At 38.0% G+C, this 24,055-nt stretch overlaps 1 protein-coding gene across 3 annotated transcripts in view; it reads left to right on the forward strand.

Moving 5' to 3' along the window:
• The window catches only part of ST3GAL1 (ST3 beta-galactoside alpha-2,3-sialyltransferase 1), a 139,209-nt gene that overhangs the window by 53,438 nt on the left and 61,716 nt on the right, over window positions 1–24,055 (forward strand). For all 3 annotated transcript variants that reach the window (XM_056823032.1, XM_056823034.1, XM_056823033.1), the window contains exon 2: window positions 6,900–6,973. The gene's annotated coding sequence lies outside the window, so the exon portion shown is untranslated. The remainder of the gene's footprint in view (window positions 1–6,899; window positions 6,974–24,055) is intronic.

The following is a 24,055-nucleotide window of genomic DNA, read 5'->3' on the forward strand; positions in this document are numbered from 1 at the left end:
AAAACAAAGCCCCCTCCATTGGAAGAGAAGGTCTGCCTCTACAGATCTTGTCAGGTCAAGAGACAACGTCATAGTATTCCGGTCTTGGAGTCAGAAGCCTTGAGTCGTAAGTCCTAGCCCTTATGGATCTGCGCTAGTTTTGTGGCTTTGCTCCTCTGAGACTCGGGTTCAGGTCAGCAAAACGGAATAATATTTGGCACAGAACTATTATTAGAAAATGGAGGGGAGACAGGGGATGGGAGAGCTAGAAATAAATAAAAGTAAATGTAAAAATTTTGATGAACAAAAAGACAAATATATGATAAACCTCATTGCTGTTGCTCAATCAGGTCTGACATCTTGGAGCCCATTTGGGTTTTTCTTGAAAAATATACTGCAATAGTCTTTTCCAGCTGGTTTTACAGTTGAAGAAACTGAAGCAAATGAGGTGAAGTGATTTATCCAGGGTTACATAGCTAGTAAGTGTCTGAGACCAGATTCAAACACAGGTCTTTCTGACTTTAAGCCTAGCATTCTCCACCACAAAGTCACCTACTTGCCTGTGTTAATAAACCTTAGGAAGCTGTAAAAATGTTCATTTTTGACTCTTCTTTACTTAGCCCTGCAGTGGCTTTCCATTGTCTGCCAAATAAAGTCCTGTTTCTTCAGCCTGACATTCAAGGCCACTAACCTACCTTTTAAGCTATACTTCCCCTACCTATGATTTATGTCTCAGTGAAATAGGACTTATTCATGGTACTCTGAATATTCTACACATTCCCACAGTTTTACCCTTGCTCAAAGTCTTCCCTATGCTAGGAATGCCCCACTCCACCCTTATTAAGAGTTTCTAGTTAATTATCAAGGGTTTGATTGAATGCACTCTTACAGCAAAGTAATTCAGAAGAAGAAAGGATGTGAAGGGAGAGAGGAACCAGGTGAACTGATAGGCCTGAGCTTAAGGTATAGTACAAATGTTACTTTTTTCCCTCTCCCTCCTAAACTGGATATAATCTCTTCCTCTCAAGGAAATGACATAGCATTTTCTTTTTCTTTTATGGCATACTCTGCCTTTTACTTATGTGTATACATAGCTTACCTTTCTTACTAAACTGTGAGCTTGATGGCTGACACTATATGATTAATTCTTAAACATATCAACTACTTAACTGTTCTTTGGATTGTTTTTAGTTAAATTATTTTTCTGATTAATAAGTATTTATTATCTCTCCCTAAATCCCTCCCTTCACAATGAAAAAAGAAAGAAAAGGAAAAACAAAACCCTCATAATAAATATGCATAGCCAAACAAAACAATTTCCCAAATTGGTCACATTAAAATTTGTGTCTCATAATGTATAATGGCTCCATTATCTCTCTGTCAAGACATAGGTAGCATGCTTCATCCTTGGCTCTCTAGAATTGTGGTGTGTCATTGTGTTGATCAAAATCTAAAGTCTTTAAAAGTTAGTCATTGTATAAATTATTCAGCTGGTCCTACCCACTTCACTCTGCATCTGCTCATATAGGTCTTCCCAATGTTTCTCTGAAGCCATCTCTTTCATCATTTCTTACAGCATAACAGTATTCAGTCATATTCACATCACAGTTCATTCAGGCATTCCCCAAATAACGGACACTTCTTTAATTTTAAGTGGAGGGAGAGTTGCTCCTATGCAAGTGCTGTAGATATTTTTACAGATATGAGTCCTTTTCCTCTTTGGGGCACAGACCTAGCACATTTTGAATTGATTAATTGAATTGATTAAAATATGAGAGGCCATCATCATATTCATCTCTGATTATAACTTTCTACAATTATATAATACATTATCTTATTATATATATTATATACATATTTTATATTGTGTGTATACATAATACATATTATATATAATACATAATAATAGTTATTATTATGACCAATAAAATAGTAACATGTTTAGAATATGTCTTATAAGAAACAAAGTTTCCTTTAGCACCCTGTGTAAAACTTAAAATTAAATCTCAAATAATAAAATGTTATATTTTTGGAGATTTCTTAATGATCATTAGAAATAAAGGGATAAAAAAGATACAAAATAAAAACCACCTGCCCATGACTGTCAAAACACTTGCCTTACCACCACCAAGCTTACTGTCATCAAGCCAAAGAGAGCCTAGGACCCTCCACATCCCTGCCTAAAATCCCCTGTCTACAGGAAGTATGTAATGACAGGAAGTCAGAGGACCCCCGGGAAATGTAGTTCTTTTTTTTTTAAGGTAACAGATTTTCAATTATACACCTGGAAATAAGTCCTGTAAGAATTATTATCACCAGTTTGCAGAAAGAAAGTTGAAGGTGAGAAAAATTAAATGATGAGGAGACAGTCTCATAACTAGCTAATTCAAAATTGGAATTTTCTGCAAAAAGAATGAAAATAACTCTGAAAGGCATATTTTAGGGCATCAAATGAAGAGCCAAAAATGTTTTTACATTGTTGGCTTGCCCTTTACTATTTGTGTGACTTGTCTATAAAATGGGATGATTACTTGACTTCCATTTCTTCTAGAACTTTGAGATTCAGATATGAAACTTGATATAAAAGTACTTTGAAAACTGAGAAGAGTTGGTGGTTGGGGAGAATGTCAAATTATAAAGGATTTCTGGTTGGTTGGTTTGTTTTCCTGAGGACATTGTAGGTTTGCCTATCCACTTTATCCTGGAGGCAACAAGTGAAACCCCTGTCAGGCCTTTTAACTGGCTCTGATTTCAAAGGAACTGAAAAAGGTCACCTGGATATGTCTCTGCACAATGAAAAGGAAATAATAAGTTCATATCATGTGTGGTTATTCTACAAGCATGCTGGGAGGAGGGAGACTGTCTTCTCCCATGTAACATGTCTAGGACTTAAAGGATATAATGAAATATTGACCAGACAGTTCATCAGGGATTGAGGAGCACCTAAAATCCCTCTTCCCTTAAGTGTGCTAATATCCCTGAAACCCATATATTGGCATTCCCATTCCTCTGTGGGATGAGCCATGGCTAAAATATATAAATATTAGCTAGGAGAAAGAACAACTTTTGGAATTAGAGAACATGGCTTTGATTCTTTTCTCTTTCACTTACTGCCTGTTTGACCATCGGCAAAATCCTCTACCACTCCACTTCCTCAGTTAAAAAAAAAAAAGGTGAGATTGGAGTAAATGATCTCTCAAGTTCTCTTCTGGCTGTAAATCTTATGATCCTTTGTAGAAGAGGGTCCCGTTAACAATTGACATGCATTAGAAATCATAAGATCATAGAAAATTGTAAACTAGAAGGGTACTTAGAGATATAATGCCCTCCACATTTTATATATGAGAGAATTGAAGCAAAATGAGAAATGATTTTTTCCTAGGATTTTATATATTAAGGGGTCCTGAAACCAAAATATTTTAGAACTTCCTGTGTTAGTCTGCTTTGGCTTCTGATGTCTCCTCCTTTCCCTCTTCACCAGTTCCTAGTCCACTTTTCCCCATTTCTTCCTTCCTTTCTTTTTTATTTGTCCCTGGGCCTCAGGAAATGAAATTTGGAAACCTGGGCTCATGCCATCCACAGCGTCTTTCATTCAGAGGCAGACATCAGGAAATTAAAGGGGGAAAGGTTCCCCTCCTCAACACTTTGGTCCGCTGAGGTTTCTAAATGTGCCCCTTTATTATAGGGTTCAGGCAATTGCAGAGGTGGCAGGAAGAGATGCCACTTGGCATTACTGCTGGTTTGGGCATTTTAGAGACAGCCATTTTTTCACTGACCAGAAGCTCCTAAGCCAACAAACAGACATTCAGCTCTTAAGTATGAAGTATTTCTGAGTGTTGTTGGGCCCTCTGAATAGGACTGGGCTTCATCTTGTGGGCATTTTTTCCTTGACCCAGGTAAAATCATGGCATCCCAGAAGTAGAAAGGGTTCTTTAGAGGTCATCTACTCCAATGCCAGCAAAAGCTAGGTGGTAGGGCACATTGAGGATTGAGTCTAGAATCAGGAAAACTGGAATTCTTTTTCTTATCAAGTCCCCTAACCCTGTTTGCCTCAGTTTCCTTCTCTGTAAAATGAGCTGGAGAAGGAACCTCTCCAGCATCTTTTGCCAAGAAAACCCCTAAAGTCGGGCATGACTGAACAACAAAAATCCAACACTATGATTTTACAGATAAAAAAGGAGGAATTTGGGGGAGAAGAGGGGTTCAGGTGGAACCAACCACATCAATTTGGGGAACTAACTCTTCACAGATAGGAACATGGTATCCAGTCAAGGCATGTGTCCATCTGGCTACTTTTTCTCTGGTCAGACTATGTCAGTATTATTGTGTTTAGTTCTAGGGGCCACAATTTAGAAAGAACATAGACAACTTGGAAGATGTTGGGGGAAAGATGACCAGATGAGGAAACGGAGGCCCACAGGGTTAAGGTGGCTTGCCCAAATAGCTTTGCCATAGGTATTATGCATCAAAGCCAAGATTTAAAACCTCTCCTTTTTCCACTGTACTATGCTGCCTGCATCAAGTTGGCCATCTACTTAGTCCATCCCTTCATTTTATACACGGGTAGGTTTCCTGTTGAATGTTGAGGAGAGGTTGGATAAATACCTGTTGGCATGTCAGAGAGGAGATTCCTGCTTTAGATAAAGAGAAGGTGGAATAGGTGATCCCCACGTCATTTCCAGCTCTGGAATTCTCTGGTTTTAGGAGAAAAAAACAAGATTAAAAAAGAATGAAGGTTTTGCTTAAGGGTAACATACCTCCTTGGTTGCGTGATCCTAAGAGAAGCCAACCTCAATAAATTCCTCATTTTTAAAGAACTTGTTTTTGTAAGCCACAAAGTACTAGGTAAAAGTGTTATTATTGTTGGGATTGGTGGTAGTAGTAGTATACTCAACTAATCAAGTAATACGAAATCAAATAATCAAGTAATACTAAATAATAATAGCTAGTTAAATAGCTAATTGTTGTTATTTAGTTATTTCAGTCATGCCTGACTTTTTCTGACCTCATTTGAGATTTTCTTGGTAAAGATACTGGAATGGTTTGCTATTTCTGCTCCACCTCATTTTTTTACAGATGAGGAAACCAAGGCAAAGAGGATTAAGTGACTTACCCAGGATCACATAGCTACTAAGTGTTGGAGGTCAAATTTGAACTTGGGTCTCCTGACCCCAAATGTAGTAGTGTGACTACACTATAAGGATTGCTTTTAGTCTCTGATTGAATGTCAGGCTCACTGTAGCTGACCAGTAGTATTGGGAGGTCATTACCATTATATGAGCATCCGCCTAAACTTCAGAGCATCTTTGCTGGGGATATGATGTCATAAATATGTCCAGGACACTCCTGCATCACATTTTTATTATTATTGACGATAATTTCTTACTCGTATAAAGCTTCTAGCTTGCTGTGAGACAGTGGACAAATCACTTAGCCTTTCTAAACTCCATTTCCTTATCTGTAAAATAAAAAAGGAAGGACTAGAAAATCTGGAATGTCTCTTCTAGCTTGGCCATTTGATGATTCTATCTGTCACTTGATGTTTACCCAGCCCTTTCACTTACACAATTTCAAATGACTCATTATCTTTTTGGGTAAAGAGCACAAGTATTACTACCCCCATTTTACCGAAGGGAAAACAGAGTCTCAAAGAACTTAAGAGATTTGTTGAAGGTCACAGTGATTCTAGAAAATCCTGTGACGTGGATTAAGAGGAACCCTACGATGAATAATACAGTCTTTGACCTTGTATTACAATCTAGTAGGAGGTTGACAAATAACTATAATACACATTTTTCTGTATTTTACACACATAAATATAATACAAAGCAAAGTAGGAACCACATATTCTAGAAGTATTACAGAGGGAAAGATCTCTTGTGACCAAAGTGGTGGAGAGAGGGCTTCATAGAGGAGGTTGCATTTGAGTTGAGTCTTGAAAATTGAATAAGATTCCATAAGTAGAATTCCAAGGAGGAATTGGGGAGAGAGAGGTTTCCAGGTTGGACCACCCACATGAGTTCAGTAAGGCTAACTCAGGAGCTTCACTGATAGGAACATAGTGTCCAGAACCAGGCACATGATCTTCTAGCTACTTTCTGCTCTGGTTGGATTGCATCATTATTGTGGTATACAGTTCTAAGTGTCACAATTTACAAAGGGCATTGACCAACTGGAAGATATCAAGAGTAAAATAATCAAGATGATAAGGGATCTTGAAATGAAGCCCTGTGAATGTTTGTTAAAAGAACTCATAATATTTAGCCGACAGATGGGAAGATTTGGTTGAGGAGGTCAGGAGAAATACATTCGTGGTTGTCTTCAAATATGGAAGATGGATTAGTCTTTTATGTCTTGGCTGCCAAGAACAAAGCTAGAGTAATACATAGAAATTAGGAGGTCTGAGACTGATTTGATATAACAAATAACTGCCCTTGAAATATCAAATAACTTTGCAAAAATAAAATGGGCCACCTTAGGAAGTAGCAAGTTCTCCTTTATTAGGGAACATCAGGAAGTGGCTGGGTTGGTTTGGTGGGATTACTCCGCTAGGTGTTAAGACTGGAATTGATCACTTCTGAGGTACCTTCTAGCCAACTGAATCCTGAAAAATATTTAATAACCCCTCTCTAGGAGAAAAATATGCAGAAGACATACTTTTAAATTGAATCCCCAGTAACATTTCCTTCATTATTTTCTTAAGTTTAGATAATCAACAAAACAATAAATCAGTCCTTGATTGGTAGCATTTATAGATTTCCAAGTGTAAATTCTCACACTGAAAATTTGACTATTTTTGCAATTTGAAAATTTGCAGCTGGTAGGAGCTGGCTCTTGCACACCCTTGCTTCTAGCGATAAGAGTCCATATGATTCTAAGTCCTCATTAACCTTTATGTTCTCCCTCTTTTTTGTTTACAGGGGAAAAGTGCTGGGCTTGGAGTTACGAAATCTGAGTTTGAATCCTGTTCCTATTTGTTACCATGTGGGCTTAAGTAAGTCATTTTAAATCTTGGGGTTCAGTTTCTTCCCCTTATAAATAAGGGAACTGAATGGGATGACTTCTGTGGCTCTTTCTTGACTGAGGATCCCAAGTCTCCCTTTTATTTCTTTTGGCTCTCCAAGACTGATATTTCCCTTCATGTACATTCTCTAGATCTGTTTCCTTCTTGTCCAAGCGATTGGGTTACTCAAGACAAACCCGACCTCTTCTTATCACTTTCCTTAATGAGGTGCCAGGGGTAGGACTGATCCATTACCTTTATTAAAGTGGCTTATTTTGAAGGCTGACATAGCAAGAGCCAAGGAGGAGCCACTCTAGCATTGGTCAGTCACATTTCTGAATGGCTGAGCCTGATTCTTCCTGGAGAGCAAGCTGAGGGGTATTATGACCCTTCAATCTCAGCTTCAGCAATATTGTTATTAAACAAAACCAATCTAAGTGAAAATTTACATATTATTAGGTGGGATGTTCACAGTAAGTGAGTTAATGTACCCTTTCTGGTATTCAAAGCCCCTCTGTAATCTACTCTTTTCCTTATCTAATTTTAGCTAGCACAAGGAAATGAAAAAGAATCTGTTTCAGTAGAAAGGGCATTGGACTTGGGCTGGACTCCTCCATTCTAGGTCCAGCCCTGTTACTAACAAAGTGTGTGACCCTTATCTTAGCAAATCACTTCCCATCTCTGGACTTCAATTTCCTTGCCTAGAAAATGAAAGAGTTGGGTTAAATGATCTTTATGGTCCTTAGGATACTAAAAATATGCTTTGAAGTCAGAAAACAAAGACCTTCCTATTATAGACCTTAGTACTGTTGCATGGTTCAACATCAGAAATAGAGTTTTATCCATAGAAATTATATTTTTAAAAATCACTATTTTGTTGCTTCACCTGCAGATCCCCTGGACCATTCCATCTTTTGGCTCTGGCATTTTCTCTGGCTATTCCTCATGTGTGAAATGCTTTCTTTCTCATTTTTACCTCCTGGCTTCCCTGGCTTCCTTCAAGTCACAAATAAAACCCCATCCTTCCCAATCCTTCTTAATTCTAGTGCCTTAATTATTTCCTATTTTTCTATTCTTTGTCTAGTTTATATGTAATCTAGTTGTTTTTTCTCCTATTCGATTCTGAGGTTCTTGAGGGCAGAGACTTTTTTTTTTGCCTTCCTTCTATATCCACAGCCCTTATCATAGTGTCTGGAATTAAAACGTGTTTAGTAAATGTTTATTGATGGACTGACTTTCCATCTCTCTTGCAACAGAAACCTCTTGTATGCTTTTGGGAGTGTAAAGACTCTACAACTATTGGGACAACTCTGTGTGTGTGTGTGTGTGTGTGTGTGCCTTTTAAAATGTCTCCCCGGTATCCTCAATGCTTAGCATCTCTAAGGGCTCAGCCGGTCCTTTTTTTGTTGTTGTTTATTCATTTAATTTGTTCATTCATTCATTTATCCTCTACCTTCCAAACAGTTTCAGCATACCTCCTATCCTTCATAATGTTAAATCTTGTCCTTCACACTTGGAGGGAACAAAAATGATGTTGGGGTCAATGTATAGTGTCTGACTATGGCTGATTAGACCAAGATGAGCTTGAAAGGTTCTACCACAGGTTGAGCATAAATAGCCGTGTGAACATTTGGACTGGGGAGGTTTCTAAATTTGTGCATCTCACCTTTCCTTTGAGATACTGCAATTCTGCTTTGCTTGTAGAGCACAACACCTTCTAAGTATGCCATGCAGGATGATCTTGTGCCTCCTATGTCTCCCAATTATTACAATAATAATCCATACAATAATACAACAATAATATACACACAAAAGTAATACAATATATAATAATACAACAATAATAAAGTTCTTCAAAGAGACCTTGAAAGTATCCTTCATAATCCAACCAGTTCAAAGGAAAAACTTCCTATTGGGTTGAATAGTTCTTACCCTTACAAGTTACTTTTCCAAAGTTCAAGACTCTTCTACTTTATATAAATCAAGCAGCTTGATACAACTCTCCTCACTATTTCCATCCCAGTCTTTTCCTACCTTTCAATTTTTTTTAAATTTTTTTTTAAACCCTTACCTTCCGTCTTGGAGTCAATACTGTGTATTGGCTTCAAGGCAGAAGAGTCCTACCTTTCAATTTTATTCTGCCTCTATAGCCAGAATGCCTGTTTATGTGCTGCTTTCATCATGGTCTTCCATATTTTAAACCTTTCAGCTCCCCATTACCTATCCCATCTAGGCATAGATCCTGACGATAGAAATAAAAGTTGAGGAGTCATAGAGTTTGGAACTTTAGAAATTAGGTAGGCCAATCTCCTCATTTTAGAGATGCAGAGTTAAAAAAACAGAACCAGCAAAAATAATCTTTGTAATAAAAAAGGATCATATTATGAAATATAACAATGTATATTAATGACCATTATTTGGCCTTAGTGAAGAGAAGAATCCCATTTGTTGGAGAGTTGGGAGAATAAGTGAATAAAATGCTATGTACTCTTTCATATATGGTTCGTGTGTCCATTGGTTTTGTTTAATATGTTTTTTGTTGTTTATAATAAAGGATGGCTCATAGGGAGATGTAAGCTGTATTGGACACAGAGAAGCATCTATCTAGAAATTATTTTAGTGTAAAAAGAAAGGGCAACATAGAATTTTTTAAATGATGGAAATAATTCAGAGTAGGAGAAAACTTTTACAAATTCTTATAGAATGAAGAAAGAAGAGACAACAGGAAAATATATATAATGACTAAAGTAAATGAAAAATCCCTGAAAGTCAACTGACTCTAATTAAAATACAGTTTTGTCTCCAAAGGACACATGAGGAAACATCCTCCCTCTTCTTAATAGAGAGGTGGGAGACTAGAGCTGTAGAATGTCCTATGAGCTGTCATATGGAACTGCTGTTTTGTTTCTCTTACTAAACTGTTTTTCTCTGGGGCAAGAGGTTATTAAATTTTGGGAATAGAGACCTTAAAAAACTAGAAGCATCTAAAAATAAATTAAATTACGATGAGATGTATGACATTATTTGTTTTCTCTGTTACAAGAAGATCAAGGAATCATCATACTTTAGAATCATAGTTGATTCTGAGAACTTGCAATCTAATTGGAGGGATCAGATGAGTAAAAATATAAATATAATGTGAAGAAGAAAAGTGTATAGGAGCAATACAGAGAAGATACTATGAAAATTCAAAGGACAAAGAACAAATTAATTAAATTGACTTAATTTATTGATTAAATTCTTGTGGATTATCTTAGAATCAATTCTAGACTTTTTTTTTAATACCTTTCCCTTAAATTCCATTGAGGGCTTTCCGTTCCACACACATACATACCCACTATTATCTAGAATCATAAAATTAGAGTGGGCATTGATCTCAAAACATAAAATATTGGAGCTAGAATGGCTTAATAGAACATAAAAAATTTTAGAGCAAGTCTAAGCAAGACTTAGACTAGTATACCACTTAAATTTAGAAATGAGAAACCTCAGAGTAGATCCACAACTTCAGAAACTGAGTCCTTTATTCTTTTTGCTGAACTTGGACCATCTCTGAACTACCTCTTTAAGATGGAACTTTGCTTTTAAATGGATTTGTTTATTGCAACTTAGTAGTAATAAACATATTCCAGAGAGTAGCAGAATGGTACAATGGGTAGAGGAGAGCACCTGGGTTCATGTTCTGCCAAGAAAATGTGCCCAATGAACATGGGTTTCCCAGAGTCAACAATGATATAATATGGAATTTAGAGTCGGAAGAGACTTTAGTGATCTTTTATTTAGCCATAGGATCATAAAGCTAGAAGAAACCTTAAAAGTGATCAAGTCTAGCCCCCTCATTTCACAGATCACAGAGGTAAAGTCAAAGGTCAGAAAATTAGTTAAATATTTTGAGGAATTTCAACTGATATCTTCTTGATTCCAAGCCTAGCATTCTTTCCTCTATATCACGTCTGACAGATTTATTGTTTCTTTTGCTCCACCATATTAAAAGGGAAAAATATTGGACTTGTAGTCATAGGATCTGGGTATGAATCTAAATTCTACCACTCACCAAAGGCATGATCTTCTTCTCCCTCTTTACTTACCTTAATGACCACATAAATGCCCATGAGCTCAGTTCTTATCTCTATGCAGATGATTTCCAGATTTGTATATCTAACCCCCACTTCTCTCCATACTTCCAATCTCAAATCACCCGATTGGTCTCCCTTGCCTCTAGTCTCTCCCCACTCTAATCCATTTTCCATTCAACTGCCAAGATGATTTTTCTAAAGCATGACTCTAATCATGTCATTCCTCCTACTCATTAAACTACAGTGGCTCCCAATTAATAATTAATCTACAATATATCTCTTTAGCCAATTAAAAATATAGTGCTTTAATTAATTAACCAATTAATTAATAATGTAGTTCTTTAAGATTTGCAAAGCTCTTTACCTGTTATCTCACCTTCCAGAATCAAATTTAAAAAAACAATCTGTTTTGCATTTAAAGCTTCACATCCTAACCTTTTTCTACCTTCTTGGTCTTCTTACACTCAATTGCATCCACTTTACGATCAACACTCACCTTCCTACTGTAACTTTGATGGGCTAATCCATTTCTTGATCCCATTCCTTTTCACTGGCCATCTAGCCTCCTCCCTTTCTCATGCCTGAATGGTCCCCTTCCTCACCTAGATACAAATCAAGCTCTGCCTTTCATCAAAATGCAAAATTTCCATTCTCTTTCTCCTATTTAGTGCTTCCCTATAAGATTACTTTCCATTCATCTCAAATTCCATTTATCTTGTCTATACTTTCATTTGCATGTTGTCTCCTTTTTAGAGTGTGATCTTATTGAGTGCAGGGACCATGTTTTGCCCTTTCTTTTTGTCCTCACTGCTTAACATTAGCACATGGTAAGTACACAATAAATGATTTTTTGACTGATTGACTGAATACCCAATGTGTCCTCCTGTCCTTTGTAGTCACGAATTCCCCATCTGAAAATTGAAGAACTTAGTCTAGACAGTCTCTAAGGGTCCTTCTATCCCCAAATCTTTTGATCCTATGTCCTCTGGTGTCTTTGGAAACTTCCTTAGAGGAATACTGGATAATTTGCCTCTCTAGCCTTTCCCCTGATCAGCATCCATCACCATCTGGATACCTCTGCTTATAAGCTCAGTAGTTGTTCTGATAATAACAGATTGCTTGGGGCTCATCTTGAATGAAAACTGACTTTTCTCTGCTTCTGTTTTAATCCATCTTCTCTAGGAGAAACTTCTTATAAGTTAACTCCACCATTATACATTTTCATTGCTTACCAGAAACTTTGTCAAGAGGAAAAATTTATTTCATTCTTTGAAATTGTAAATGCCTCATGTTTCTCGACTTGGCCTTGGAATTTCAATGGAAGGAAGGAAGAAAGAAAGAAAGGTTGGAGGGAAGAAAGGAGGGAGGGGCAGAAAGAGGAAAGGGAGGAAAGAATTAGGGAAAGAAAGAAAATATGAAGGGAAAAGGAAGGGAGAAAAGGAAAAGGAAGGAAGGAGAGAAAGGAGGAAAGAAGAAGGAAATGGGAAGGAAGAAGGAAAGATAAATAAATGCCTACTATGAGCCAGGCACTGTGCTAAATACTTTTACAAGTATTCCCTCATTTGGTCCTCTCAACAATGCTGTGAGATAGGTGCTGTTATTATGTCCATTTTACCACTTAGTAAACTTTGGTTTTCATAAACTTTATCTAAAAGTGCTTCTAAGCAGATGAGCCATATTGTGGCTGAGAGAGATTAAGAGACTGGCCCAAAGTCACACAGCTGGTAAATGCTGAAGGCTAAATTTGAATTTAGGTCTGACTCTAAGCACAGAGCCTCTACCCACTGTGCCACCTAACTCAGTAGAAGTAGAAAAAGCATTCAATAAATCACAAGGCCTGGGCTCACATTCTGCTTCTGCTACTTCAGTTTAATTCAACAAACATTTATTAAATCTTTGCTATGCACAAGAAACTTATGTAATGAAATGTAAAAACTCAAATGAAGAATTACATGGCCTTGAATTAAGTCATTTAACTTATCTTTGCCTCAGTTTCTTTAACTGTAAGACAGAAATAATATTTGCACTCTCTAACCAGGGTAAATGTACCTTAAAGTGTGTGGAAATGTGAATTGTTATTCTGACCCATTGTTGTTTTGTTTAAGCAAAGCTTTGGTTTTCCTAGACTTTGTAAACAACTACTAAGCAGAGGATGCCAGGTAACCTGGCTCTGGATCCCCTTCTACATATCAAGGACCCACCTCCAGGCTCCATGACATTTTATTTATTGGTTTTTTAAATTCTGTTCCTGCTGTCTGAAATGGACTCCCACTCCCTGTCCCTCATACTATTTTTCAAAGTCCAACTCAAATGCCCCCCTGCTCCATGAAACCTTTCCTGATTCCTCTGCTAAAAGAGATCTCTCCCTTTTGATCACTCCGTTACTTCGTCATCCTCTTGCATAGGCATCATGTTCTAATTTATTTTCTTTCTGTTTTTACACATGTTCCTTCTCTTCCTTGCAGAATTAGAAACCCCTCACGGGCAAGTGCAAAACCTAATTAATCTTTGTATTTCTCCCCAGTACCTACTAAAAGTGTTCTGCACTTAGAAAGTGTTGAATGCATTTCTGTGGAATGGTGAGCAAATGAATGCTTATAAATCCAAATAGCCATGCTACACTGAAGATTTTAAAATTTGTTTGTAGATTTCTGAAAAACCCTTGAGGGAAGTATTTACTGTTCCAAATCCTGGAATCCATCAAAAGGATTTAATTCAGTTGATAGATAATAATACCATAAGCTTTGGGGAAGGGAGTGGGATGGGAATTATTGTTTTCACTTCTCTGCCCTCTATTTTCTGTAGCCTTGAACATGTCTGTTTACCACTTAAAATTCTGTTTGTAAAGGTCATTCATTGTTTACCTGCTTCATACAGTTTTAGTCACTTAGGAAAGAAAAAAATAAATGAAAAAAGGTCTCTCCTTGGACTCTCATCTCTTTCCCTCTTTCTTACACAAGTAGCTGTGATTTCCCTTGGCATTCCTAGTCTGCCTGCAGCTTACATCTGCTACCAAGGATCACAAAAGAAAACTGTAAAGCAGGGAAACCACTGGGTCAAATCCTATTATCCCATGCCTGTGTAGGGTTGGCCTGGGGCAAAAACTGTAAAATTAACAGCACCCTTGGGGGAATGGAAAGCATGAAGGACCAGGACTTAGACCTGGCTTCATGGGAATATAGATGGAGACACAGAAGGAACTTTACAGCCTGCACAGTCCAACACCTTTATTTTACAGATGGGAAAACTGAGACTGGGAGAGAAGTAAGTTGTCCAAGGTCACGTAGCAAATAGCAGAACCAGAACATGAAACTCTAGGCCTAGGCTTGTTCACTTACCCTACATGCTACCATTTGGGGGCAAGAACTCCGAACAAGTCTCTTTTCCGTGCTTCATCCCTACATGGTGCCTGGTACCCATTCTCTTACATATCATTCTCTGATAAACTGGCTCTCTAGTCCAAACCAAAGATAATAATTAATAATAACACTGAGGTGCTTTTCCCAGAGAACACTTGATTTAATAGGATCCTTCTGATGCTTAAACCCCAAATTATGATACCTTAGTTTCATGGTACTTTAGTAATCCATCAAGCTATGTGTCTTCTACCTCTAGATGAGACCTCCTAGCCTACCTGAGGACATCTAACCCCAGATATTTGAATGGACACAACAGATGACTAGCCTTAGGTGTCCTCCTCCTCAGATTCTTCTAGAGACTGAAAACTCAAATCCTGCCTGAATTCAGCCCTAATTACATCCAGCATGCATTTTTTCCTATGCTGTATTTGATGTAAGATGAAATAGATGGACGATAAAATATTTATTGGTCTCAGATTTGACTGGCGCCTTCACATTAAAGTCATAAGAGCCAAAATAATAAAAAAAAAATAATAAAGTCGTAAGAACCAACACTCAGGCTGGATCCTACTTTCAAAAGACCATTGATGGGGCCTTAATGAGATGATCTTCAGGATCTAAAAGTTTAAAAGTAAGAGCTTACCCTTCTTTGCCTCTGTCTTTCTCCCAAGCCTACCATCCAGGGACCCTCAGAAAATTAACCCTTAATGGATGGAAGCGCTTATCTTGAGCACATAACACTTTCTACAAGTTTAGGTCTTTGTGTGATGCACTGAGGAGGTGTTGTGAAGTCCAAAGGCCACTCTGGCATACCTTCCATGACATTACAATACTCAGATGAACTTGGAGCAAAGCAGATCAGAAATTCGTTTGGACCCCAAATGTTTTCCCTTTCTCTCTGATGGAGAGATTGAAGTGACCCTCTTTAGTCATCCTTTTGCAGTGTTACTCCATCTCCAGAAGATGCTTAGGTTGGAAAGAGAGAGCAAATAAGAAAGGAGAACATGGTCAGTAAAGAGGGCTGCCTAAAATTTTGTCAAATTCTGCTTTTTAGGCATTTGGGGATGGTCCTGCCCAGAGAGACTAAAACCAGCTGGCACCTGGGGATATCTCTTCAGGGCAGGGGCGAGGTCAGACTGACCCCAGAGAATGAAATGAACCCTTGAAACCTACCTCCCTGCTGAAGCGGTGCTGAACGTCACCCTGTGTAATTTGCTACCTCTGGAAAGTTTAGCATCTCTCAGTTATCCAACTGCTGCTCAGGGCTCTCATATTTCCAACATTTTCTTGTGACTAATGGGTAGAATCATGTCTTTTAAAAGAGTAATTTCTAGCTGTAGTGAAAAAGATCCCTGAATTTGGGGTCAAAACACCTGGATTCAGTTCTCAGTGATATTTCTTACTAGTGATGTGACCCAGAGCAAATTAATTGAATTTATCTAAGCCTCAGTTTCTTCAGCCAGACATAGGGATAGTCATTTGTCCTACTTTTCCTACAGAGCTGATATGCATATCTAGTGAGATTAGGTTTTTAAGGCACCTTTAAAAATTCATCAACCTATATAGATAGATAAAAGGTATTATTATTCTTGAGGTGGGTAGAAAAAGGAATGAGAATGTTCCTTTTTCCTCCCCCATCTGCCTCCCATCCTCTTACACAGAGAGCTAGCTTTCCTCTCTACATGCTTTTCAGTCACTTAGAAGTGGGTTAAATTGAGTTAAAACTCTCCAAAGAATAGGAGCACCACCCCCAGTTCGTTCCCTCTCATTCTATGCCCTCAGTCCCTGTTCCAAAGTCCAGATCCAATCCACATCATGCTAGCCACCTGTTCAGTATTACACCTCTCCATTGCCTTCCTAATAATTCAATTCAGCAGACATTTTAATAAATTTCTGCCTCAGTGGGTTAAGGTAAGACATCATCAATTTATCTCCAACAGAATCCATGATTCTGTTGCACCTACTATATGCAAGGGACTGAGCTTGGCACCAAGGGAGATGTTTTTTTTCTTTAAGATAAAAAAGCCTCTGCCCCTGTTTAAAAAAAAACAAAAACTACCTGCTGTCTGCTTACTCAATAATATGTCTCTCCATTGCCTACCAAATAATTCAATTCAAGACATTTATTATGCATTTAATATATGCAAGGAATTGGGCTAGGACATCAAGGGAGAATTCTTTTAAAAGGCTAATAAGCTTCTGCCCATTTTCTTAAAGAGCTTAAAATAAAGTGGAAAGATTAAACATGAGGAAAATCCCAGGATTTGGGGACCTTCACCAGCTATCACCACCCCTGCAGTCTGTCTAACTACATCCTACTTCTCCTAAACATAGTTGCCTTGCAAAAAGTTGATTGAATTGAATACTACTCATTGCTCTGCCCTCAATGATGGAGAAAAATTAAATTCCACCAACATTAATTCAGTAACCAGTCATAAGCCATGATGAAAAAAGGCACAATTCTTGCCTTCAGGTAGTATTTATGTGTATGTGTATATGGGATGGGGAGTTGAGTGTTTGTTAAAATATGTGGAAAAATAAAGGGTTCAGAGGAGAGAGTGACAGGGATTAAGGAGAAATCAAAATTAAGTTTCTGAGGGAATCTAGGGAGGGAGAGATGACTTTGGGAGAGGGGTAGAGAATGGAAGGATCCAAGAAAGACTGAGATTAATTTGAATCCATGTGATAGGTAACTGCCATTGACTTTCAGAGTCATTTTGAAAATGGACTACTGACTATTTAATAACCTTACTACTTTGGATTCAGTGGTGGGGATGGGGAATCAAGAGTCTGTGTAATGGATTCATGGATTCCCTGAGGATCCAGAACCTTAAATCATAGAATATTGGAGTTAGAAGGGAAACCAGAGATGATTTAGTCCAACCCCTCCTCAATGATAGGTGAGAAAACTGCCTGGAAAGATGAATTTGTTTGGCTACAATCCCACATCCACAAAGTGGCAAGAGCTGAATCCGTATTTCCTGGTTCTCAGTCTTCCATTCTTTCCTGCTGCCTCTTAACAGAGGAGATAAATTTCTGATGTCTTACCTTGGCCCACAGAGGCAGAAAAACAAAACATCAAGTCAAAATATTGCTGAGAAAGTACTTGATTATTAATTATTTTTTTCTTTTAGATTTTCTCTTTACCCATTCATTTTCATCAGAAACAAGGCACACGCTGCAACAGAAATATCTTTTCCAGAATGAATGATGGTAGAAGGTCTGCACCCAGCATCTGGGTTCAAATCTGAGCTCTGATATTAGGCAAATCACTTGCATTCTCTCTCTAGGCCTCACTTTCTTCATCTCTAAAATGAGGGGATTGAGCTACATGATTGCTTCGTTCCCTCAGAGCTCTCAAACTTATGATTCCTTGTTGTGTGGGCTGTAAATATAATTTATGCTCACCCAAAGCAGAATGTCTATTTATAATTAACAACTCTGGCGGCTGGGTCATATCAATTATTAATTTTTAGAAGTGAGTACATTCAGGTGGCTTCTCCCTGAAACTCATACAAAGCACAAGGGTGGAAATCTGAAAGGAGAACTCTAGAAAGAGCAGAGAGAGAATCTTATGGAGGTCTTGACACCTCAGCAAAAATCCTTCTTTTCTTTTTCCTTCTTCACAGGCCTTTTGGGTGACAGAATAAGCTAGAATATGTCAGGGTGTCCCCCAGGCCTTTTCAGCTTGGCAGCCAATTCAAGCAAACAGATAACCATCTCTCTCTTAGCAACTGAGTCAGCGTCGGTAGCAGCTGTTAGGCACCTCGATAGCGGAGCTCCGGTTCACTCAGTCGTGCCAAAATGACCGCCTGGGGTTTGGCTTGGCAGCGAGGGGACACGAGTGAGAGAGCCTCTAGCTGGTTGTGTGTGCCAAAGCATCCTCTGCCCCAGAGCTGAATGCCTCTACTGAAGCGGCTCATAATATCCATGGCTCCTCATGATAATAACAGGATACAAAACTTCCAGTTTTCCTCAACAATTGGGCAATGCGGAATATGGGAAACTTCCTTCATTCTTCATCCATTCCATAAACAGGGCCAGCCCCTACTATGTGCTGGAGGAGGAGGAGGAGGATACAAAGATAATAATTCTGTTCCTGTTGGACCAAATCTGCAGTTTAATGATTATTCAAGGCATATTCCTTATGTGGAAGATGATGTTCTATTTAATTGTAGAATTAAGGAGGAGACATCAAATATCAGGGCAGGAAGGGAAGTAGGAAGCCATCTAGCCCAATCTCTAGATGAAGCATCAGTCTCCTCTGTAGTATCCCCCAATCAAGTGGATGGAATGGAAACTCCTTGAAGGCAGCAGGGACATTCATTTTTTTGTCTTTGTAATGAGAAGGGTGATTGGCACAAAAGTAGGTGTTTGGCCAACGTAGGATTGATTAATTAATTGCACAATCCAGTTTCTGCTTGGAAATCCTTGAGAGATGAGGAATTTCCCCCAAAGTGGTAAAATGCCGAGATAGTTCGTGGAAGATTTGTCACCTAGAGTCAGATTTGCCAATATTAACTCACTGTTGTTTGTGTTATACGTGAAGTTAAAAAAACAAACTGGGAGAATGGAGTCTACAGACCTTGTTTTAGTTTGGGGCCTTCTACTAACAATTTGTGTGCTCCTCAGGCAAACTCTTTAATTTTTTGGACGAGAGTATCCTTCACAAAATCAAATATATTCAGGAAATGGTAATTAAAGCTCCTACTATGTGCAAAGAGAAAGGCAGCAGGACATGGTATATAGAAGTCTGGCCTTGGCATTAGGGATATCTGCATTTAATCTCTGTCTCTATTACATAATGACTTTATGACCACTGATAATTTACTTAATCTATCAGTGTAGGGGCAACTCCCTAATACCAATCAGTTACATGTTTGCATTGTGGAAGGAGTTTTCTAGTTTTATGAATTTATAGGCCTGGGACCAACTAAAAAATATGCCAAATACTGTGCATTCGTGGAAATAAGCATACAAAAATGAATAGTGCCCTAAAGGAATTGATATTAAGAGATATACATAAATAATAAAAGATAATAAAATAGATACAAAGAAAATGCTATGAGAAATCTGAGCAAGAGCTGGGTAGATTAAAGAAGACTTCTAGGAGAATGTAGCTTTGGAAATGGCCCTTGAAGGATGTGTAGTTTGTAAGCAGGCCAGTATAAAGGCTTGAGAATTTCAAATATAAACAAATGCATGGAGTTGGCATGGTAGCTAATTGGGGTAGTCCCATAGTAAGGAAAAGAGTGGTAAAATTACAAAATTTAGGCGACTTCTTCTATCATTGCTAGTAGTGCTAACATTCTGTGATTCGATCTTTAGATCACATTTGTGTTCTCATCCTCAGTCCTCACTGAAACAGAAACAACATTATCCTAAATATTCTATATTTATTTGTTGACGAAGTCACATCAGAGTTTTTCAGGCATCCTTGCCATTGCTTAGAACATCAGCTGTCAGACTCATAAGGATATGAAACCTATTTCCTAATAATTTGCTGAACCACCAACTTTTGTCCTAAATTCCTTGGTGATGCAAGAAGCAGCTTGACTTAATGGGTCAGGTTCTGGAACTGAACTGGGTTCTGATACAAGTTTTGTCACTGTGAAATCGCGTAACCAATTTATGGCACACTTTCCTCTTTTGTAAAATGGAGATTATATTACCCCTAATACTCTTTCCTCATTAGGCTGTTGTAAAACTCATTGAGATAAGGTGTGTTTTATGAATGTCAATTGTCTTAGTGTGTACTAGGCAGTATAGTAACTGTTTATGATGTTATTATGATTGTGTTAGTACTTCAAAAGATTGGTGATTTCATCAGTGTGGGTTCTTTCTTCACCAACACTGAGCCCAAATGCTTCATTCTTTTTTTTTTTAAGACCCTTATCTACCATCTTAGAATTAATACTATTATATTGGTTCCAAAGCAGAAGAATGGTAAGGGCTAGGCAAGGGGGTTTAAGTGACTTGCCCAGGGTCACACAACTGGGAAGTGTCTGAAGGCAGATTTGAACCTAGGACCTCCCATCTCTAGGCCTGACCCTCAATCCACTGAGCTACCCAGCTGTTCCCCCCCCCCCAAATTCTTCATTCTTGAAGAAAGTCTTCCTGAATTACAGATATACTTTGGAGATATTGCAGGTTCAGTTCCAGATCTCCACAATAAAGCAAATATCACAATAATGTGAGTCACAAGAATTTTTTGGTTACCCAATATATCTAAAAATTATATATGTACCTTAATTTGAAAAATACTTTATTGCGAAAAAATGCTACCATCATCTGAATCTTCAATGAGTTGTAATCTTTTTTCTGGTGTAGGGACTTATCTCAATGTTGATGGCTACTAACTGACCAGGTTGCTAAAGGTTGGGGTGACTGTGGCAATTTCTTAAAATAGGAAAACAATGAAGTTTATCACATCAATTTATTCTTCCTTTCACTAAAACACTTAGAGACCATTGGAAGGTTATTAAATTGGCCTGATTTCTCTTTTTTTTTTTAAGCCTTACCATCCTTTGCTACAGGTTCCAAGGCAGAAGAATAGTAAGGACTAGGCAACAGGGATTGAATGACTTGCCCAGGTTCACATAGCTGTCTTTGTGAGGTCAGATTTAAATCTAGGACCTCCTGTCTCTAGGGTTGCCTCTCAATCCACTGTCCCCCTAATTTCAATATTGTTGTGCCCCAAGGAATGGAGATACCCAAGAAGAGGGAGAAAAATGGAGGATGACAATTTGATAGAACAGTCAGAATACACACATTTATCAATGAAATTCACCATCTTATCAGGCATGATTTGTGGGGCCCCAAAACAATTACAACAGTAACATTAAAGATCTCTGATCACGGATCATCATAATAGATACAATAATTATGAAAAAGTTTTAAATACTATGAGAATTACTAGACTGACACAGAGATACACTGTGAGCACATGCTGGTGGGAAAATGGCACCCGTAGATTTACTTAATATAGAGTTGCCACAAATCTTTAATTGGTAATAAATATAATATATGCAAAATGCAATAAAATGAGGTATGCCAGTCCACTTGGTTAAAAAAAAAAACCAACAACCCTATCCTTTAGCAAACAGCTTGCTAGTGATCAGCCCCTTTTTTCTTAATGAGTGTTCTCTAGATGACAGTCTATCTTTCAGCCCCATCTATGGAGGGAACTCTATGTTTGTAGGGCCTTTAAAAGCTTATATTATAACTCTTTTGGTAGAACTCTTAAACCCCACTTCAGGAAAGACTTAAGTAGAGGATTTATTTTATTCACAGTTGACAATAAAGTTATGTTTTATATTTATTCATATTTGATAATAATAAGTTGCCAGTTGTGTGACTCAATCTCTACGGTGAAAATTTGAAAGAGAAATATTTAGATCTCCTGAAGACCAATTCATGTGTGACTGACCTATTCCCTGTCAGATATTCCTCATTTGATTTTAGTAGCAATGAGAGTGACTTCATTTGTTTAGTTCTGTGAGAAGAACTCCAGAATACTGGGGCAGAAAATTGGGTGAGAGGTGGCATCTGACACTGAAATGAACTAATCTCTAATAATAGCTACTATGTTCAGAGGGAAAAAAAGTAGACAAGCATTAACGTCTGGCACAGTGAATGAGGTCCTTTGTGTTCTCACAAAGCCTATTTGTGGAAAGAAGGTCTACCACAGGGTCCGTAATCCATCCATTTCAGCTTCATGCACATGGAAGGACAAATTACTCAAAGGTCCCAGTCATTTTAAGGATCCTCTGGAAACTAGAGTGGTGATGATACTAAGATTCTTTTTTATTGTTATACTTTTTTTTTTGCATCTGACTACAGACCATCTGACAAACTTTTTTTTTTCATTCCTCTAGCCCCAGCTGTTGAATAGCTGTAAAAATTGTGGGTTTTTTTTTTTTAAGTAGGGAAAAAAAATCTATACACCAGATATGATTCACAATGACTGGTTTTTAGCTCTTCTTTCTAGAGTTGAAGAATCTGGGCAGTAACAAAGAACTCTGCTCATTTTCAGTGGTATCCAATGAAACCAGAAAGCCTCAACCTTCCCTTCCTAGACCTTCTAACCCCTCTTAATTACAGTGCCTTTCTTCTGTTAATTATTTCCTATTCATCCCATATGTCGTTTGTGCATTTTTTTTTGCATGTTGTCTCCCACATTAGATTGTAAGATTCTTGAAGACAGAGACTGTCTTTTGCCTCTTTTGTATTCCCAGCATTTAGCATAATACCTAGCATGTAAATAAGTGATAATCGATTGATTCTAGAGTAGAGGTTTTTACCCTTTTGTCATGGACCTTTGACAGTCTGGTCTAGATTTTATATGACCCTTTACTGACAAAAGAAAGTAATGCTTTTTTAATATGTAAGCCAAAATGCATAGGATTACAAAGGATACCAATTCTACTGAAATTAGATAAAATTTCTATGTTCACAAACCCCAGGTTATTAAACTCTGTTTTAGAGGAATATTAATACTAACCTTCCTATCACATTAACTTCACAATTGAAGGCTTACAAAGTATTTCACATATACCACCTTTTTTGCTCCTTATGACATTATGGAATAGGGGCCATTATTATACCTATTTTCCATACATAGAAACTGAGCATGAACGCGATTTAGAGTTGAAAGGGCTTAAAGGCTAATTTGGCCCCCTAATTTTATAGGTGAGGCACGTAAGACCCGGAGGGTTTAGGAGACTTACCCATGATCTTACAGCTAATAAATGCCACAAGCAGGATTTGAACTTAAGTTTTGTGACCCCCAAATCTGTGCTCTGTCCAAAGAACCATGGCTACTCCCTATGTAAAAACCTCAGTGGACTGCATAGTGCTTAAAAGTTTAAAGAAAACTACACATTTAGCCCTCAAACCCAAACTAACCAACTTCCTCCCCCCCCCCAAAAAAAAATGGGAGTGTTTTTCCCATGACCAAAGGTCATTAACCCTGATGGAAAATGCCACCAGTTGGTCTATGAAATCCCTAAGAAAGAACCATAACTAGAGGAGAGTGAAGGGGCCTTGCTAAGGGCCTTCCTCAAGCTGGTACATTGGGTGGCCCCACATTGCTGGAAATTGACCAAGAGGCCAAGGACCAACCTTTCAGTTAGAAGATGACAGGCACAATCTAGGGCTGAGGGAGATTCCCATTCTTATAACCCTTTTAAATGGAAGAGGAGATTAGATCTAGAATGTGTAGTTCCCCAAAGAAGAGCTAAAAAGAGTGAAGAAGTCACAGGGAGTTAGATTGCAGTTCAACATGACAGAGAAATTCCTAACTATTAAAGCTGTTCAAAAATAGAACGGGAAGAATTACTAATAGCTTGCATTTGTACAGGCACTTTAAGGTTTGCAGAATGCTTTACATGTTATCTCATTTGATTCTCACAGGAAGGTAAGTACTATTATTAGCCCTTTTTTATAGATGAGGAAGGGGTACAAGTTGATGGCTTAAGAGGATAGAGTCCTCGAGTCAGGAAGACTCATCTTCCTGAGTACAAATTCAGCCTCAGTCACTTAAAAGCTGTATGACCCTGGGCAAGTCACTTAGCTCCCATTGCCTAGCCCTTACTGCTCTTCTGCCTTGGAACCAATATAGTTTTGATTCTAATATG

Source organism: Monodelphis domestica, chromosome 3, assembly GCF_027887165.1.
Source record: "Monodelphis domestica isolate mMonDom1 chromosome 3, mMonDom1.pri, whole genome shotgun sequence".
NCBI lineage: Eukaryota > Metazoa > Chordata > Mammalia > Didelphimorphia > Didelphidae > Monodelphis > Monodelphis domestica.